Source organism: Myotis yumanensis, unplaced genomic scaffold (genome assembly GCF_028538775.1).
Source record: "Myotis yumanensis isolate MYYU_CA2020_CCGP unplaced genomic scaffold, mMyoYum1.0.hap1 SCAF_3, whole genome shotgun sequence".
Lineage (NCBI taxonomy): Eukaryota > Metazoa > Chordata > Mammalia > Chiroptera > Vespertilionidae > Myotis > Myotis yumanensis.
Genome location: NW_027223754.1, coordinates 191,300,651 through 191,317,421, shown reverse-complemented (window position 1 = coordinate 191,317,421; position 16,771 = coordinate 191,300,651). Strand labels below are relative to the sequence as shown.

The 16,771-nt window shown below is 41.6% G+C and overlaps 1 pseudogene; it reads left to right on the top strand.

Annotated features, from left to right (window-relative positions):
• Positions 1-9,926: 9,926 nt before the first annotated feature.
• On the top strand, positions 9,927-16,113 carry LOC139006500 (four and a half LIM domains protein 1 pseudogene; annotated as a pseudogene).
• The last annotated feature ends 658 nt before the right edge of the window (positions 16,114-16,771 follow it).

Below are 16,771 nucleotides of genomic sequence, written 5' to 3'. Positions count from 1 at the left end.
AACAACTTCTCATCAGACAATTTCTCAGGCACTATCTTTAGGAGTTCCTCAATGTCGTTCTCATCCACACCCAGGTTAAAATTGTTTGGCATCTCAATTGCAGCCTTGTTGATTTTTGCAACTTCCCCAATCTTTGGCAAATTCTTTCAAGTCATGGTGGAACCTCTTGAGTGTTTTTTTCCATATGTCATTCATACATTTCTTGGTGACATCACCCCAAGTCCAAGCAAGGTTCATGATGCCATCATAGATGTTGTAATCTTTCCAGAATTGCATCAGTATCTTTCTCAGTAGCAACAATAGCCTGAACGAAGGCCCTCCTCAGGTAATAGGCCTTAAAAATTGCTATACCTCCTTGATTCATTGGTTGAATCAAAGAGATGGTATTTAAATGGGGGAAACACCACTTTGATATTGGGATGAAGATTACCAATAAAAGGAGGATTTAAGGAATATTATCAACAATAAGCTGAATCTTGAAAGTTATGTTTTTCTTCAAACAGTACTGCATTTCACTGGCATCACAATTCAAGAGGGTATCGTAGAAGAGGGGCTGGACCGTCCATGACTTGCTGCTCCTGTAGTGCACTGGCAGTGTGTGCTTATTAATATGTTCTAAGGCCCTGTGGTTCCCACTGTGCCAGATCACAAAGGGTTTTAATTTGTAGCTTGCAACATTATCTCCAAGCAAGACTGGTATTCTGTTTTTAAGAGCCTTAAAACCTGGCATTGATTTGGTCTCTTTATGGATGAAACTCCTTCTAGGTGTCTGTTTCCAGAATAGGGACATTTTATCCATATTGAATATTTAATCTGGCAAGTTCTTTTCTTCCACAATCAGTTTTTCTAGAGTTCCTAAAAATTCTTCAACTGTCTTCACATCATAACTGGAGACTCACCACATACTTTCCCATTATCCTATATAATAAAAGCCTAATATGCTAAGTGTCTGGTCTTTCTGTCATCTGTTCAAAAAATCAAAGTGTAATATGCAAATGATATGTTAAGGCCACTCAACCGTTCACTATGACATGCACTGACCACCAGGGTGTAGATGCTCCAACCAGTATGTTAGCTTGCTGCTGTGGTCTGGCTGATTAGGACTGAGCGAGATGGAACAGACACAGCCTGGAGCCCTCCCACAGTCCCTTCCCGGCTGGCCAGCCTCCCACATCCCTCCCCGGCCCTGATTGTTCACCAGTGGGGTCCCTTGGCCTGGCCTGCACCCTCTTGCAAACTGAGACCCCTTGGGGGATGTTGGAGAACCAGTTTTGGGCCAATCCCAGAGGCAAAACCAAGGGACCCACTGGTGAACGAATTCGTGCACCAGGCCTCTAGTGTAATAAATAATGATTCCTGAATTGTTTAAATCACCCAGAGCTAGCAGGAAATTCAACATTGTAGGTGGGCCCAGCCTTTGCTTTGAACATCAAAAACTCTGCTTTGTCTGTGATTGTCATAGTACTGAGAGGGATAAATTTTTATATTAGCCAGATTACCTTCAATGGAGCTGATGTTCTAACAGTGTCTGTCACTTTGCTCTAGTTCTTCAAGATCATAGCCATGGTGGAATGCCTAACTGGTGAGCAAAAACCATCATAGATTTTCCACTTTTGTAGTCCTAGTTTTATTTTCAGATCAATCACTTGATGTGGCTTCTTACTGGCAAGATCAGCAGTGGATTTTGTATACTTAGGAGCCACAATAAACAAAACAACATGAGAGTAGATCAAGCACAAGAGGAAATGATGCAATCAGGAGACACAGTAAACACAACATGTATGCTGTTGCTAGTAGTATAACATGGCCTACTGTTTTACAATAAGAAAAAATTACTCTAGAGGCTCTGCTTCTCAGAACCCCGGCAGCCGCTGCAAACCTCGGAGAGAAAGCTGCCCTCAGGTTCCAACTGATGCCGGATAATCCCGCTTCTCCCGTTCCCGCTTCTCCCGTTTGAGTCTGGGTCCCTAGAGACTCGCCCGGATCTGGAGCCCAGAGTCTGAGACTCACTCCCGACCGAAAACGACAACCTCGCCCTCAGCCACCAGCCCGCTTTGCGCGCGCACCTCGCTGGCTCGGGAGGGTTCCCAGAACCACAGGCTGCAAAGACGGGAAGCTCCAGGCCAGAACCCTGCCTCTGGGCCTCAGATCCTGGCTGAGTGTTTCAGGCTGCCCTGTGAGCTTGGTCCACTCCACCGGCAAGAAAGCCGGTCTGCAACGGCATTTCCGAGTCCAGGCCAAGACCTTCCTGCAGCGGCGAGACCGCGCCATCTCAGGCAGCGTTTACCAGCATCCAGAGATCGGCTACTAACCCGGAGGCAACGATTCGCAAACAGCGCGACTGCAAGAGCCAAGGGGAGACCTGCACCCCTCCACGGAAAGATTCAAGCAACAGCGGCCTCCTGATCACCACACGCTCTGCCTGGGGAACAGTTGCTGCGTCTGAAGCCTCCCTCCACCAGCCAGAAGAGCCACCACAACTGTGAACAGCACCCATCAGAGGCCCTGCTATCAACAGAGGAGCCACTGCTACCACAACCGCCCAAGGAGCAACCACAGACCGAGGAGCCACTGCCACCCAGGGAGCAGCCACTGCCACCCAGGGTCCAACCACTGAACGATTCAACAACTAGTAATGTCAGTGAGATCAAACATGGGTAGACAAAGAAACCCCCAAAGGAAAGAAAAGGAGGACTCGCCAGAAAAGCAGCTAAGTGAGACAGAGATATGCAACATGACGGAAAAAGAATTCAGAATAAGGTTCCTAGAGTACATGCACCGGATGTTCAAGAAGCAAGAAGAAACAGATGAAAAACTCAACTACGTATGCAAGAAGCTAGAAGAAACAGATGAAAAAATCAACAACTTAAGTAAGTCCCAAGAAGAAATGAAGAGCGACTTAGCTGCAATAAAAAACACCATTGAAAGTATCAACAGTAGACTGGGAGAAGCAGAGGACCGAATCAGTGAATTAGAAGACAAGGAAGCAAAACACACTCAAACTGTACTGCAAATGGAGAAAAAAATTAAAAGACAGGAGGAGAGCCTAAGGGAACTTTGGGACAACATGAAACGAAGCAACATACGAATAATAGGGGTGCCAGAACAACAGAAAGATGAACATGGATTAGAAAACCTATTCGAAGAAATAATATCAGAAAACTTCCCTGAGGTGGGGAAGAAAAAAGTCACACAAGCCCAGAGAGTCCCAAACAAGGTGAACCCGAAAAGACCCACACCAAGACACATCATAATTACCATGGCAAATGTTCAGGATAAAGAGAGAATCTTACAGGCTGCAAGAGAGAGACGGAAAGTAACATACAAGGGATCTCCCATTAGATTATCAAATGATTTCTCAACAGAAACACATCAGGCCAGAAAAGAATGGACGGAAATCTACAAAGTGATGCAAAGCAAAGGACTGAATCCAAGAATACTCTATCCAGCAAGGCTATCATTCAAAATTGAAGGGGAAATAAGAAGCTTCACAGACAAAAAAGGGCTAAGGGAGTTTATCACCACCAAGCCAGCCATGCAAGAAATGCTAAAGGGACTGGTGTAAAAAGAAGAAATATCAAGCTCAGAAAGAAAACAGCCACACACACACACACAAAAAGAAATGGCTACAAACAAGTACCTTTCAATAATAACTTTAAATGTAAATGGACTAAATGCTCCAACCAAAAGACATCGAGTGGCTGAATGGATAAAAAAACATGACCCATACATCTGCTGTCTACAAGAGACCCACCTCATTGGAAAGGACTCACACAGACTGAAAGTGAAGGGATGGAAAAATATCTTTCACGCAAATGGAAAGGAAAAGAAAGCTGGGGTAGCAATACTTATATCTGACAAAATACATCTCAAAGTGAAGGCCATAACCAGAGATAAGGAAGGCCACTTCATAATACTAAAGGGATCAATACAACAAGAAGATATAACCCTGGTAAACATATATGCACCCAATGCAGGAGCACCCACATACATAAGAAAACTTCTGGAAGATATCAGGGGAGATATCGACAATAACACAATCATAGTAGGGGACTTTAATACACCATTGACATCACTGGATAAATCCGCTAGACAAACAATCAGCAAAGAAACAGCAATCCTAAATGACTCACTAGATCAGATGGACTTAATTGACATCTTCAGAACACTACACCCCACAGCTGCGGAATATACATTCCTCTCAGGTGCTCATGGGACATATTCAAAAATAGACCACATATTGGGTCACAAGCAAAGTCTCCACAAATTCAAGAAGATTGAGATCATAAAAAGCATCTTCTCAGACCACGATGGCATAATGTTAGAAATAAACTACAATAAAAACAACCCAAAATACTCAAACACTTGGAAGCTGAATAGCATGTTATTAAATATTGATTGGGTTACCGATGACATCAAAGAAGAAATTAAAAACATCCTGGACACTAATGACAATGAAAACACAACAATCCAAAACCTCTGGGACACAATGAAAGCAGTCCTGAGAGGGAAGTTTATAGCTCTACAGGCCTATCTCAAAAAACAAGAAAAAATGGTAGTTAATCACCTAACTCTACAACTCAAAGAATTAGAAAGAGAGCAACAAGAAAACCCCAGAGTGAGCAGAAGGAAGGAGATAATAAAGATTAGAGCAGAAATCAATGACATAGAGACCAAAAAAACAATACAGAAAATCAATGAAACCAAGAGCTGGTTCTTTGAAAGGATAAACAAGATTGACAAACCCCTCGCCAGGCTCACCAAGAAGCAAAGAGAAAGGTCCCAAATAAACCAAATCAGAAATGATAGAGGCGAAATAACAACAGACCCCACAGAAATACAAATGATTGTTAAACAATACTACGGGCAACTCTACTCCAACAAACTAGACAACTTGGAGGAAATGGACAAATTCCTAGAAAAATACAACATTCCAAAACTCAATCAGGAAGAATCTAAAAACCTCAATAGGCCAATAACTATGGAAGAAATTGAAGCAGTCATCAGAAAGCTTCCAGCAAACAAAAGCCCAGGGCCAGACGGCTTCACAGGGGAGTTCTACCAAACATTCAAGGAAGAACTAAAACCTACCCTCCTCAGACTACTACAAAAAATTCAAGAGGAAGGAACACTTCCAAGCTCATTCTATGAAGCCAGCATCACCCTAATACCAAAACCAGGTAAAGACATCACAATGAAAGAGAATTACAGGCCAATATCCCTCATGAACATAGATGCCAAAATCCTCAACAAAATCTTAGCAAATCGGATCCAGCAGTACATCAGAAGGATCATACACCATGACCAAGTAGGATTTATCCCAGAGATGCAAGGATGGTACAACATCCGTAAATCAATAAATGTGATACATCACATAAACAAATTGAAAGAAAAAAACCACATGGTCATATCAATTGATGCAGAAAAAGCATTCGACAAAATCCAACACCCATTTTTGATAAAAACTCTCAGAAAGGTGGGAATAGAAGGATCATACCTCAACATAATAAAAGCCATATATGACAGGCCCACAGCCAACATCATACTCAATGGACAAAAACTAACACCATTTCCCCTAAGAACAGGAACAAGACAGGGATGCCCACTCTCACCACTCCTGTTCAACATAGTACTGGAAGTATTAGCCATCGCAATTAGGCAAGAAGAAGAAATAAAAGGCATCCAAATTGGAAAAGAGGAAGTAAAACTGTCCTTATTTGCAGATGACATGATATTATACATACAAAACCCTAGAGACTCCATCAAAAAGCTACTAGACTTAATACATGAATTTGGCAATGTAGCAGGATACAAAATTAACCCCAAGAAATCTGAGGCATTTCTATACACCAATAGTGAACTTTCAGAAAGAGAGATTAGAAAAACAATCCCATTTACCATCGCACCAAAAAAATTAAGATACCTAGGAATAAACTTAACTAAAGAGGTTAAAGACCTCTACTCAGAAAACTACAGGACGTTGAAAAAAGAGATAGAGGAAGACATAAACAGATGGAAGAACATACCATGTTCTTGGATTGGTAGAATCAACATCATTAAAATGTCCATACTACCCAAAGCAATCTATAAATTCAACGCACTTCCCATTAAAATACCAATGGCCTTCTTCAAAGATCTAGAACGAACTCTCCAAAAATTCATCTGGAATAAAAAAAGACCCCGAATAGCTGCAGCGATCCTGAGAAAGAACAAAGTAGGTGGGATATCAATGCCAGATATCAAGCTGTATTACAAAGCCACTGTTCTCAAAACTGCCTGGTACTGGCACAAGAACAGACATATAGATCAGTGGAATAGAATAGAGAGTCCAGAAATTAGCCCGAACCAATATGCTCAATTAATTTTTGACAAAGGAGGCAAGAACATACAATGGAGCCAAGATAGTCTCTTCAATAAATGGTGTTGGGAAAATTGGACAGATATATGCAAGAAAATGAAACTAGACCACCAACTTACACCATACACAAGAATAAACTCAAAATGGATAAAGGACTTAAATGTACGACAGGAAACCATAAAAATTCTAGAAGAATACAAAGGCAACAAAATCTCAGACTTATGCCAAAACAATTTCTTCACTGATACAGCTCCTAGGGCAGTTGAAACTAAAGAGAAACTGAACAAATGGGACTACATCAAAATAAAAAGCTTCTGCACAGCAAAAGAAACCATCAACAAAACAACAAGAAAACCCACCTCTTGGGAAAACATATTTGCCAACGTCATATCTGATAAGGGCTTAATCTCCAAAATTTATAGGGAACTCATACAACTTAACAAAAAGAAGATAAACAATCCAATCAAAAAATGGGCAAAGGATCTAAATAGACACCTTTCAAAAGAGGACATTCAGAAAGCCAAGAGACATATGAAAACATGCTCAAAGTCACTAATCATCCGAGAGATGCAAATCAAAACAACAATGAGGTACCATCTCACACCTGTCAGAATGGCCACCATCAACAAATCAACAAACGACAAGTGCTGGAGAGGATGTGGAGAAAAAGGAACACTTGTGCACTGCTGGTGGGAATGCAGACTGGTGCAGCCACTATGGAAGGCAGTATGGAGGTTCCTCAAAAAATTGGAAATGGAACTCCCATTTGACCCTGTGATCCCACTACTAGGAATATATCCCAAGAAACCAGAAACACCAATCAGAAAGGATATATGTAACCAGATGTTCATAGCAGCACAATTCACCATAGCTAAGATCTGGAAACAGCCTAAGTGCCCATCAGTAGATGAATGGATTAGAAAACTGTGGTACATCTACACGATGGAATACTATGCTGCTGTTAAAAAGAAGGAACTCCTACCATTTGCAACATCATGGATGGAACTGGAGAGCATTATGCTAAGTGAAACAAGCCAGTCAATGAAGGAAAAGTACCACATGATCTCACTCATTCATGGATAATAAAGACCATTACAAACTTTTGAACAATGATGGATACAGAGGCAGAGCTGCCTCAAACTGATTGTCAAACTGCAGTGGGAAGGCCAGAGAGAGTTGGGGGGCAGGAGGGAGGGGAGTAAGAGTTCAACCGAAGGACTTGTATGCATGCATATAAGCATAACTAATGGACATAAGACACTGGGGGGTAAGGGAGGGTAGGGGTTTGTCAAGGGCGGGGGGGAAAAAAGGACACTTATGTAATACCCTTTGTAATACTTTAAGCGAAAAATAAAAAAATATATTAAAAAAAAAAAAAAAAAAGAAAAAATTACTCTAAAATAATGATAAAAAGTATTGGATAGTAAATTCATAAAGAGTAACCTAGTTGTCATTATCAAATATTATGTATTATACACAATTGTATGTGATTTTATACAACTGGCAGCCTAGTAGGTTTTTTTTTTTTTTTATATATTTTTTATTGATTTTTTACAGAGAGGAAGGGAGAGAGATAGATAGTTAGAAACATCGATGGGAGAGAAACATCGACCAGCCGCCTCCTGCACATCTCCCACGGGGGATGTGCCCGCAACCCAGGTACATGCCCTTGACCGGAATCGAACCCGGGACCCTTCAGTCCGAAGGCCGACGCTCTATCCACTGAGCCAAACCGGTTTTGGCTAGTAGGTTTATTTATACCAGCACCACCACAAACATGTGAGTAATGCACTGCACTACAACATTATGATGGCCATGTTGTTACTAGGTGATAGGAATTTTTTAGTTTATTATAATCTTATGAACCACCATGGTTCATGGTTGACTGAAACGTTGGTATGCCACTCATGACTATAATCAGGTATTTAAAAATTATATATTAGGAATCCTACATCATTTTCAAAATACAACACACATGCGAAATAAGATGGGCACAATATTTAGAAAAAGTTTCTTATTTAGTGGTTTTAAAATATTTGGGATTTGGTGTAAATAAATAAAAAATGTAATGCTGCCCTAACCGGTTAGGCTCAGTGGATAGAGTGTCGGCCTGTGGCCTGAAGGGTCCCAGGTTCGATTCCGGTCAAGGGCATGTACCTTGGTTGCAGGTACATCCCCAGTAGGGGGTGTGCAGGAGGCAGCTGTTCGATGTTTCTCTCTCATCAATGTTTCTAACTCTCTATCCCTCTCTCTTCCTCTCTGTAAAAAATCAATAAAATATATTTTTTAAAAATGTAATGCTATCATCTGGCCGGTGTTGCTCAGTGGTTGAGTGTCAACCTATGAACCAGGAGGTCAGGGTTCAATTCCATGGCAGGGCACAAGCCCAGTTATGGGCTTGATCCCCATTGTGGAGTGTGCAGGAAGCAGCCAATCAATGATTCTCTCTCATCATTGATGTTTCTATCTCTCTTTCCCTCTCCCTTCCTCTCTGAAATCAATAAAAATCTATTTTTAAAAAAATGTAATGCTATCTAAACATATCTCAGAAAAGACCTTAGCAAAGGCAGATGACTTGATATTTCTGAATCCATTGAGGTAGAAGCCTGCTGTCAGTTTTATAGGATGCTTTATTGAACTTAAATTATATTATTACTCGAGGCCTGGTGCATGAAATTCGTGCAGGGGGATGGGGTTCCCCCTGGTCCAGGTACAAGTCAGGGAGAGGCCTGCACCCTCTCGCAATCCGGGAACCCTCATCAGGCAGGCAGGCAGAGTGGTTAGGGGCAATCAGGCAGGCAGGCTCCCTTCTCCCAACAGTGGATTCTGTGAGGACTGGGGCTCCCTCCTCCCTCTTGTCACAGTCTAGTTTGAAGGTCGGCCACACCCCCAAAAGCGTGAGACCCAGAGTTCCACAGCACCCTGGCTGCCTGGGGCCCACAGACCCTTCTCGCCACCACGCCCCAGTGGCCCAGAGCCCACAGACCCTTCTCACCTCCATGCCTCGGCAGCCTAGGGTTAAAGACCCTTCTCACTACTGCTGCACATCAGAGGCCCAAGGCTCACAGACCGTTCTTGCTGCTGCCATGCCCCAGAGGCCCAGAGCCCACAGACCCTTCCCACCTGCGTGCCTCAGCAGCCAGGGGCCCACTGTTCGGTCATCCATCCTGGTCTTGAAAGCCCTAGCCTATTATTAGTATAGATTGTTTTTTCACTCTCTAAGAGTAGAATTGTAACTTATCTGTCAGGTGTTCTATTAACATAATAAAAGAATTAGAAAAGAGATGAAACTTGTGACCATTCACTGGAATATAACATGAACCAATTAGGTTAAATGTGTCCCAAAAAGGTCCAATTTAATAATTTCAAAGCCACTTAGATTTTCTTATGGTCCAGGTACAAGTCAGATGGCTAGTACTCCTACTTAGAATTCTGAGTTTCCCAGCTGTACATATGCTTATAAAAACGTACTCCTCTCTCAATTAAAAAAATTGCTCCCAGGAAAGTAGCGGTCCATCAATTTTTGGTTCACAGCATTCTTCACATGTTAAGACCTGTACACCATAGAATGAAGATGAATAATCATGGAGGGGTGAAGGTTGAGAGGATTTTGGAAGTAAATGTAGGTGCAAAACAGATATATTTGGGAATATTATGATGTAAAGATCAGATATGTTAGTGGAATTTTCCAGCTGGTATGACTCAGTGGTTGAGCATTGACCTATGAAACAGGAGGTCACAGTTAAATTCCCAGTCAGGGCATGTGCCTGGGTTTCACCAGGGTTGTGGGCTCAATCCTCATCATTGTGTTTCTATCTCTCTTTCTCCCTCTCCTTTCCTCTCTGAAATATATATATATATTAACAAAGCTTTGTCATCAACTTAGAAATAGAAACTATACCAGACACAGAGGCAAAAAATTATCTTCCAGTGTTGGACTGGAATTTTTTCCAGGGATCCTTTCAGCTCAACATAGCAGGATACAATAGTAACACCCAGAAATCTATGACTTTTTTATACACCAATAATGAACTCACAGAAAGAGAAACTAAAAAAACATTCCCATTTACCATTGCAACAAAAAAATTAAGATACCTAGGAATAAACTTAACTAAGGAGGTAAAAGATCTGTACTCAGAAAAGAACAGAATATTGAAAAAAGAGATAGAGAAAGACATAAACAAATGGAAGAATATACCAAGTTCATGGATTGGTAGAATCAACAGCATTAAAATGTGCATACTACCCAAAGCAATCTATAGATTCAATGCAATCCCCATTAAACTACCAATGGCATATTTCACAGACCAAGAACAAACTCTCCAAAAATTCATTTGCAATAAAAAAAGACCCCAAATAGCTGCAGCAATCTTGAGAAAGAAGAACAAACTTGGAAGGAATCACAATACCAGATATCAAGCTGTATTACAAAGCCACTGTCCTCAAAACTGCCTGGTACTGGTATAAGAACAGACATATAAACCAATGGAACAGAACAGAGAACCCAGAAATCAACCCAAGCCATATGATCAATTAATATTTGACAAAGGAGGCAAGAGCATACAATGGAGTCGAGACAGTCTCTTCAATAAATGGTGTTGGGAAAATTGGACAGATATATGCAAAAAAATGAAGCTAGACCACCAACTTACACCATACACAAAAATAAACTCAAAATGGATAAAGGACTTAAACATAAGATAGGAAACCATAAAAATCTTAGGAGAATCCGTAGTCAGCAAAATATCAGGCATATGTCATAGCAATATCTTTACTGACACAACTCCTAGGACAATGGAAACTAAGGAGAAAATAAACCAATGTGACTGTCAAAATAAAAAGCTTCTACACAACAAAAGAAACCATCAACAAAACAACAAGAAAGCCCACTGCGTGGGAGAACACATTTGCCAATGTTATATCCAATAAGGGTCTAATCTCCAACATTTATAGGCAACTCATACATCTTAAAAAAGGGAAGATAAATAATCCAATAAAAAAATAGGCAAAGGACCTAAATAGACACTTTTTGAAAGAGGACAGAAGGCCAAAAGACATATGAAAACATGCTCAAAGTCACTAATCATCAGAGATGCAAATCAAAACGACAATGAGGTACCATCTCACACCTGTCAGAATGGCTATCATCAACCATTCAACAAACAATAAGTGCTGGAGAGAATCTGAAGAAAAAGGAACCCTCATGCACTGCTGGTGGGAATGCAGCCACTGTGGAAAAAAGTATGGAGTTTTCTCAAAAAACTAAAAATGGAACTTCCATTTGACCCAGTGATCCCACTTCTAGGAATAAATCTTAAGAAATCAGAAACACCAATCAGAAAGGATATATGCACCCCTATGTTCATAGCAGCACAATTTACAATATCTAAGATTTGGAAATAGCTAAAGTGCCCATCAGCAGATGAGTGGATTAAAAAGCTGTGGTACATCTACACAATGGAATACTAAGCTGCTATAAAAAAGAAAGAACTCTTACTGTTTGCAACAGCATGGGATGTACCTGGAGAGCATTATTCTAAGTGAAATAAGCCAGTTGGAGAAAGATAAATATCACATGATCTCACTCATTTGTGGAATATAATGAACAACATAAACTAATGAACAGAACGAGACCTAAAGACAGAGAAGCATCTAACAGACCATCAAACCTCAGAGGGAAAGCAGGGAAGGATGAGGGGAGAGGGTAAGAGATCAACCAAAGGATTTGTATGCATGCATATAAGCATAACCAATGGACACAGACACTAGGGAGGTGAGGGCATGTGCTGGGGGATGGGAGTGGCTGAGGAGAGGTCAATGGGGGGAAAAGGAGACATATGTAATACTTTAAACAATACTTTAAAAATTTAACATGGAACTGCAAAGACATAGATCATTTAAAGCAAATTTGAAAAAAAAATTGAAGGACTACCACTATGTTATTTCAAGATATACTATAAAACTACAGTCTTAGCCAGTGATGTTTATGTTGCTGTCAATCTCACCCCTGATATATTCCAGAAGTTTTTTTTTTTTTTTTTTTTTTTTATGTATTTGGGTGCTTTGCATTGGGTGTATAAATGTTTACCAGAGTTATATCCTCTTTTTGTATTGATCCCTTTAGAATTATGAAGTGGCCTTTCTTGTCTCTTGTTATGGTCTTCACTTCGAGGTCTATTTTGTCAGCTTGTATGCATGCATATAAGCAAAACCAATGGATGCAAGACACTGGGAGGGAGGTGAGGGCATGTGCCAGGGGGGTAGGGGAGTCTGGGGAAGGTCAGTTGGAGGAAAAAAAAGGAGACATATGTACTACTATTTGTAATACTTGAAACAATAAAAAAAGAAAAAAAACTACAGTCTTCAAGATAGCATGGTAGTGTAAAAATATACAAGTCGATCAATGGAACAGAACAGAGTCCAGAAATAGACCAAAACATATATATGGATAACTGTTGACAAAGTGCAAAGGTTATATAGTGAAGAACAATTAATCTTTTCAGCAAATGTTGCTAAAATAATTAAATATATTTAAGCAAAAACAAACTTTGATATATAACTCACAAATAAACCCAAAATAAGTCATAGATTTCTCTGTATAATCTGAAACTATAAACTTTCTAGAAGAAAGCATAGGAGAATATTTCTTTTTTAAAATATATTTTCATTGATATTAGAGTGGAAGGGAGAGAGATGGAAACATCAATAATGAGAGAGAATCACTGAACACCTGAGAGAGAATCCTGCACACGCCACACTGGGGATTGAGCTCTGACCGGGAATTGAACTGTGACCTCCTGGTTCATAGGTCAAAGCTCAACCACTGAGCCATGCCGGCGGGCAGGAGAATATTTCTGTGATTTTAAGTTAAATAACAAACTTCTAGAAACAACAATAGAAACATGAACATGGGCTTTTATTAAAATAAAAAACTTCTGATTCTCTGAGTATACTACTCAGAGAACAAAAAAATAACAAGTCATAAACTGAAAAAAATTATCAAGACAATTTCTGATAAAGGACTTTTATTCAGAGTACAAAGAGCTTTCAAAACTCAATTATAAGAAAACAAATAACAAATCAAAATTCTCAAAAAAGTATAGCTGACTTTATCCAAGAAAATATAATAAATAAGCATATGAGAAGATGCTCAAAATCATTTTTCATTTAGAAAATGCAAATTAAAACTACAATAATATACTACTGCATACCTATAACAATGGTTAAAATTACAAGACTAACATTCTAAGTGTACCCAATGAGGAGGTGGAATTGTGTCATCCATACACAGCTGGTAGGAATGTAAAATGGTACAACTTTGGAAAACAGTGTGGTAGTCTCTTAAGTAGCTAAACAGATCTAATGAATGATCCACACATTACTCAAGAGAAGAGAAATCTTATGTTCATACAAAGACTTGTACGCACATGTACATAGCAGCTTTATTTTTAACTAGAGGCCCGGTGCATGAAATTTGTACATGGGTGGGGGGAGGTCCCTCAGCCCTGCCTGCACCCTTTCCAATATGGGACCCCTCAGGGGATGTCCGACTGCCGGTTTAGGCCTGTGGGATAGGGTCTAAACTGGCAGTCAGACATCCTTCTCACAATCCGAGACTGCTGGCTCCTAACTGCTCACATGCCTGACTGCCTGATCGCCCCTAAACACTCTGCTTGCCGGCCTGATGCCCTGCCAACCTGATCACCCCCTAACTCTTTCCTGTTGACCTGATCACCCTCTAACACAGTGGTTCTCAACCTGTGGGTCGTGACCCCTTTGGCAGTTGAACAACCCTTTCACAGAGGTCGCATGAGACCATCCTGCATATCAGATATTTACATTACAATCCATAACAGTAGCAACATTACAGTTATGAAGTAGCAATGAAAATAATTTTATGGTTGGGTCACAACATGAGGAACTGTACTTAAAGGGCCAGAAGGTTGAGAACCACTGCTCTAACAGTTAGTTAAGTAAAGTTAACTGCTACCCAGCTGGCCTGATCACCCCCAACCACACCCCTGCTGGCCTAATCTCCCCTAACTGCCCTCCCCTGCTGGCCTAATAGCCTCTAACTGCCTCTGCCTCAACCCACCACAGTGGCTTTGTCCAGAAGGACCTCTGGAAGATGTCCGGTCTAATTAACATATTACCCTTTTATTAGTATAGATAGTTCTTTTCAAGAACTCAGTGGTGTCAACATGTAAAAGGATAAACAGTGTGTGGTCTAGCCACACAAGAGAATAATACTCAGTATATAAAAAGGAATGAAAAATTGATATAAACCACAAGATAGATGAATCTCAAAGTAATTAAGCTAAGTGAAAGAAGCTAGGCAAAAAAAAGATAAAAGGAAAAATAAGCATACTGTATTATTTCATTCATGTAAAATACTACCAAATGCAAACTGAAATGGATTGGTAGTTGTCTGGGAAGGAAATATTGGGAGGAGCAGGGTGAAACTTTAGGGAAGATGGATATGTTCACTATCCTGATTGTGGTGATGATTTCAAGGGAACATGTTTACATATGTAAAAATGTATTGATTGGGCCTGGGTGAGGGGGCTCAATCCGCCGCCTCCACCACCGCTGCTGCCGACTCCGGGCTTCAGTTTCAGTGCAGGTAGCGGCCGCTGCCAGGACAACTACGCTGCCGAGCATCCCCAGGCAGTGAGGACAAGGAGGCTCAGAGAGGTCAAGCACCTGTTCCAAGGTCATATAATGTGTTAATGTTGGGGTTCCAGTTTGAAGCTGTAGTTCCTCCATAGTAGGCACATTGGGACTTGACAACTGTATCCAGTCCTTGCCAAATACATCCCATTGTCCACACACCCAGTGCGAGGCCCTCCAGGTACAAGGTGGGCACCATAGCTGAGAAGTGTGACCGCCACTCCTGCAGGGACCCCCTGCGGGGGAAGAAGTACGTGGAGAAGGATGGCCACCACTGCTGCCTGAAGTGCTTTGACAAGTTCTGCGCCAGCACCTGTGTGGAGCGCCCCAAGCCCATCGGTGCGGACCCCGAGGAGGTGCACTACAAGAACCGCTGCCGGCACGACACCTGCGTCCGCTGTGCCAAGTGCCAGCACCCCTTGGCCAACGAGACTTTTATGTCCAAGGACAACAAGATCCTGTGCAACAAGTGCACCACTGGAGAGGAGTCCCCAAGTGCAAGGGCTGCTTCAAGCCAATCGTGTCAGGAGATCGGAATGTGGAGCACAAGGGGACTGTCTGGCACAAAGACTGCTTCACTGCAGCATCTGCAAGCAAGTCATCGGCTCTGGAAGCTTCTTCCCGAAAGGGGAGGACTTCTGCATGATTTGCCATGAGTCCAAACTTGCCAAGCTCCGTGTGAAGTGCAACAAGGCCATCCCATCTGGAGGAATCACCAGGATCAGCCCTGGCATGCCGAGTGCTTTGTGTGTGTTACCTGCTCTAAGAAGCTGTCTGGGCAGCGTTTCACCGCTGAGGAGGACCAGTATTACTGCGTGGATTGCTACAAGAACTTTGTGGCCAAGAAGCGTGCTGGATGCAAGAACCTCATCACTGGGTTTGGTAAAGGCTCCAGTGTAGTGACCTGTGAAGGACAATCCTGGCACGACTACTGCTTCCACTGCAAAAAAATGCTCCATGAATCTGGCCAACAAGCGCTTTGTTTTCCATCAGGAGCATGTGTACTGTCCCGACTGTGCCAAAAAGCTGTAAAGTGACAGGGACTCCTGTCCTGCAAAATGGAATTGAGTCTTGTTATTTGTGTCCTCGCCTCTGCCCTATACCATCCATAGGAAAGAGCGGCCTTTCACCTCTTCCAAGTTCTTCCTGTCTTTTCTCCCATTTTACAGTATTACTCAAGTAAGGGCACAGTGATCATTCTAGAATTTAGCAAAACCAACTCCACAGCAAAGTTAATTTTGCTATGGCTGCATTAAAAAATGATCACTTAGATCGACTCTTCTGCATGTTTATCATAGAGCAGAGAAGTGCTAACCATTTAGCTGCTTAGTGATGTAAGCAGCAAGCCTAAACAATAAAGCTCCCACTGAGATGCCCTCCGTGACTCAGCTGGGACCCACCGTGTCTTCACACGACACACGAGTTGTAGCGGCTGCTTCAACTCGCTGCTCACCCTGTGTTCTGTGAGCAGAAAGAGAATTTACCGAAATGCAGGGTTTAACTTCCTCATCAAAACCTTCCTTCTGTTCTTTGGTGCTTTGATCGACTAATACCAATTTCTAGAAAATTGACATTTGAACTTAGCTGTGATGCTAAACTGACCTTTCCCCCGTACTAACATTTGAGTTCCCCGTGTGCAGTGTTTTCTGAACGTTCCTACTTTCAAGCATGGAACGTGCAGGTGATATGGAAAGTGTAGGCAGATCTGAGAGAACGAGCCTGTTTCAGAGGAACACCGTCACA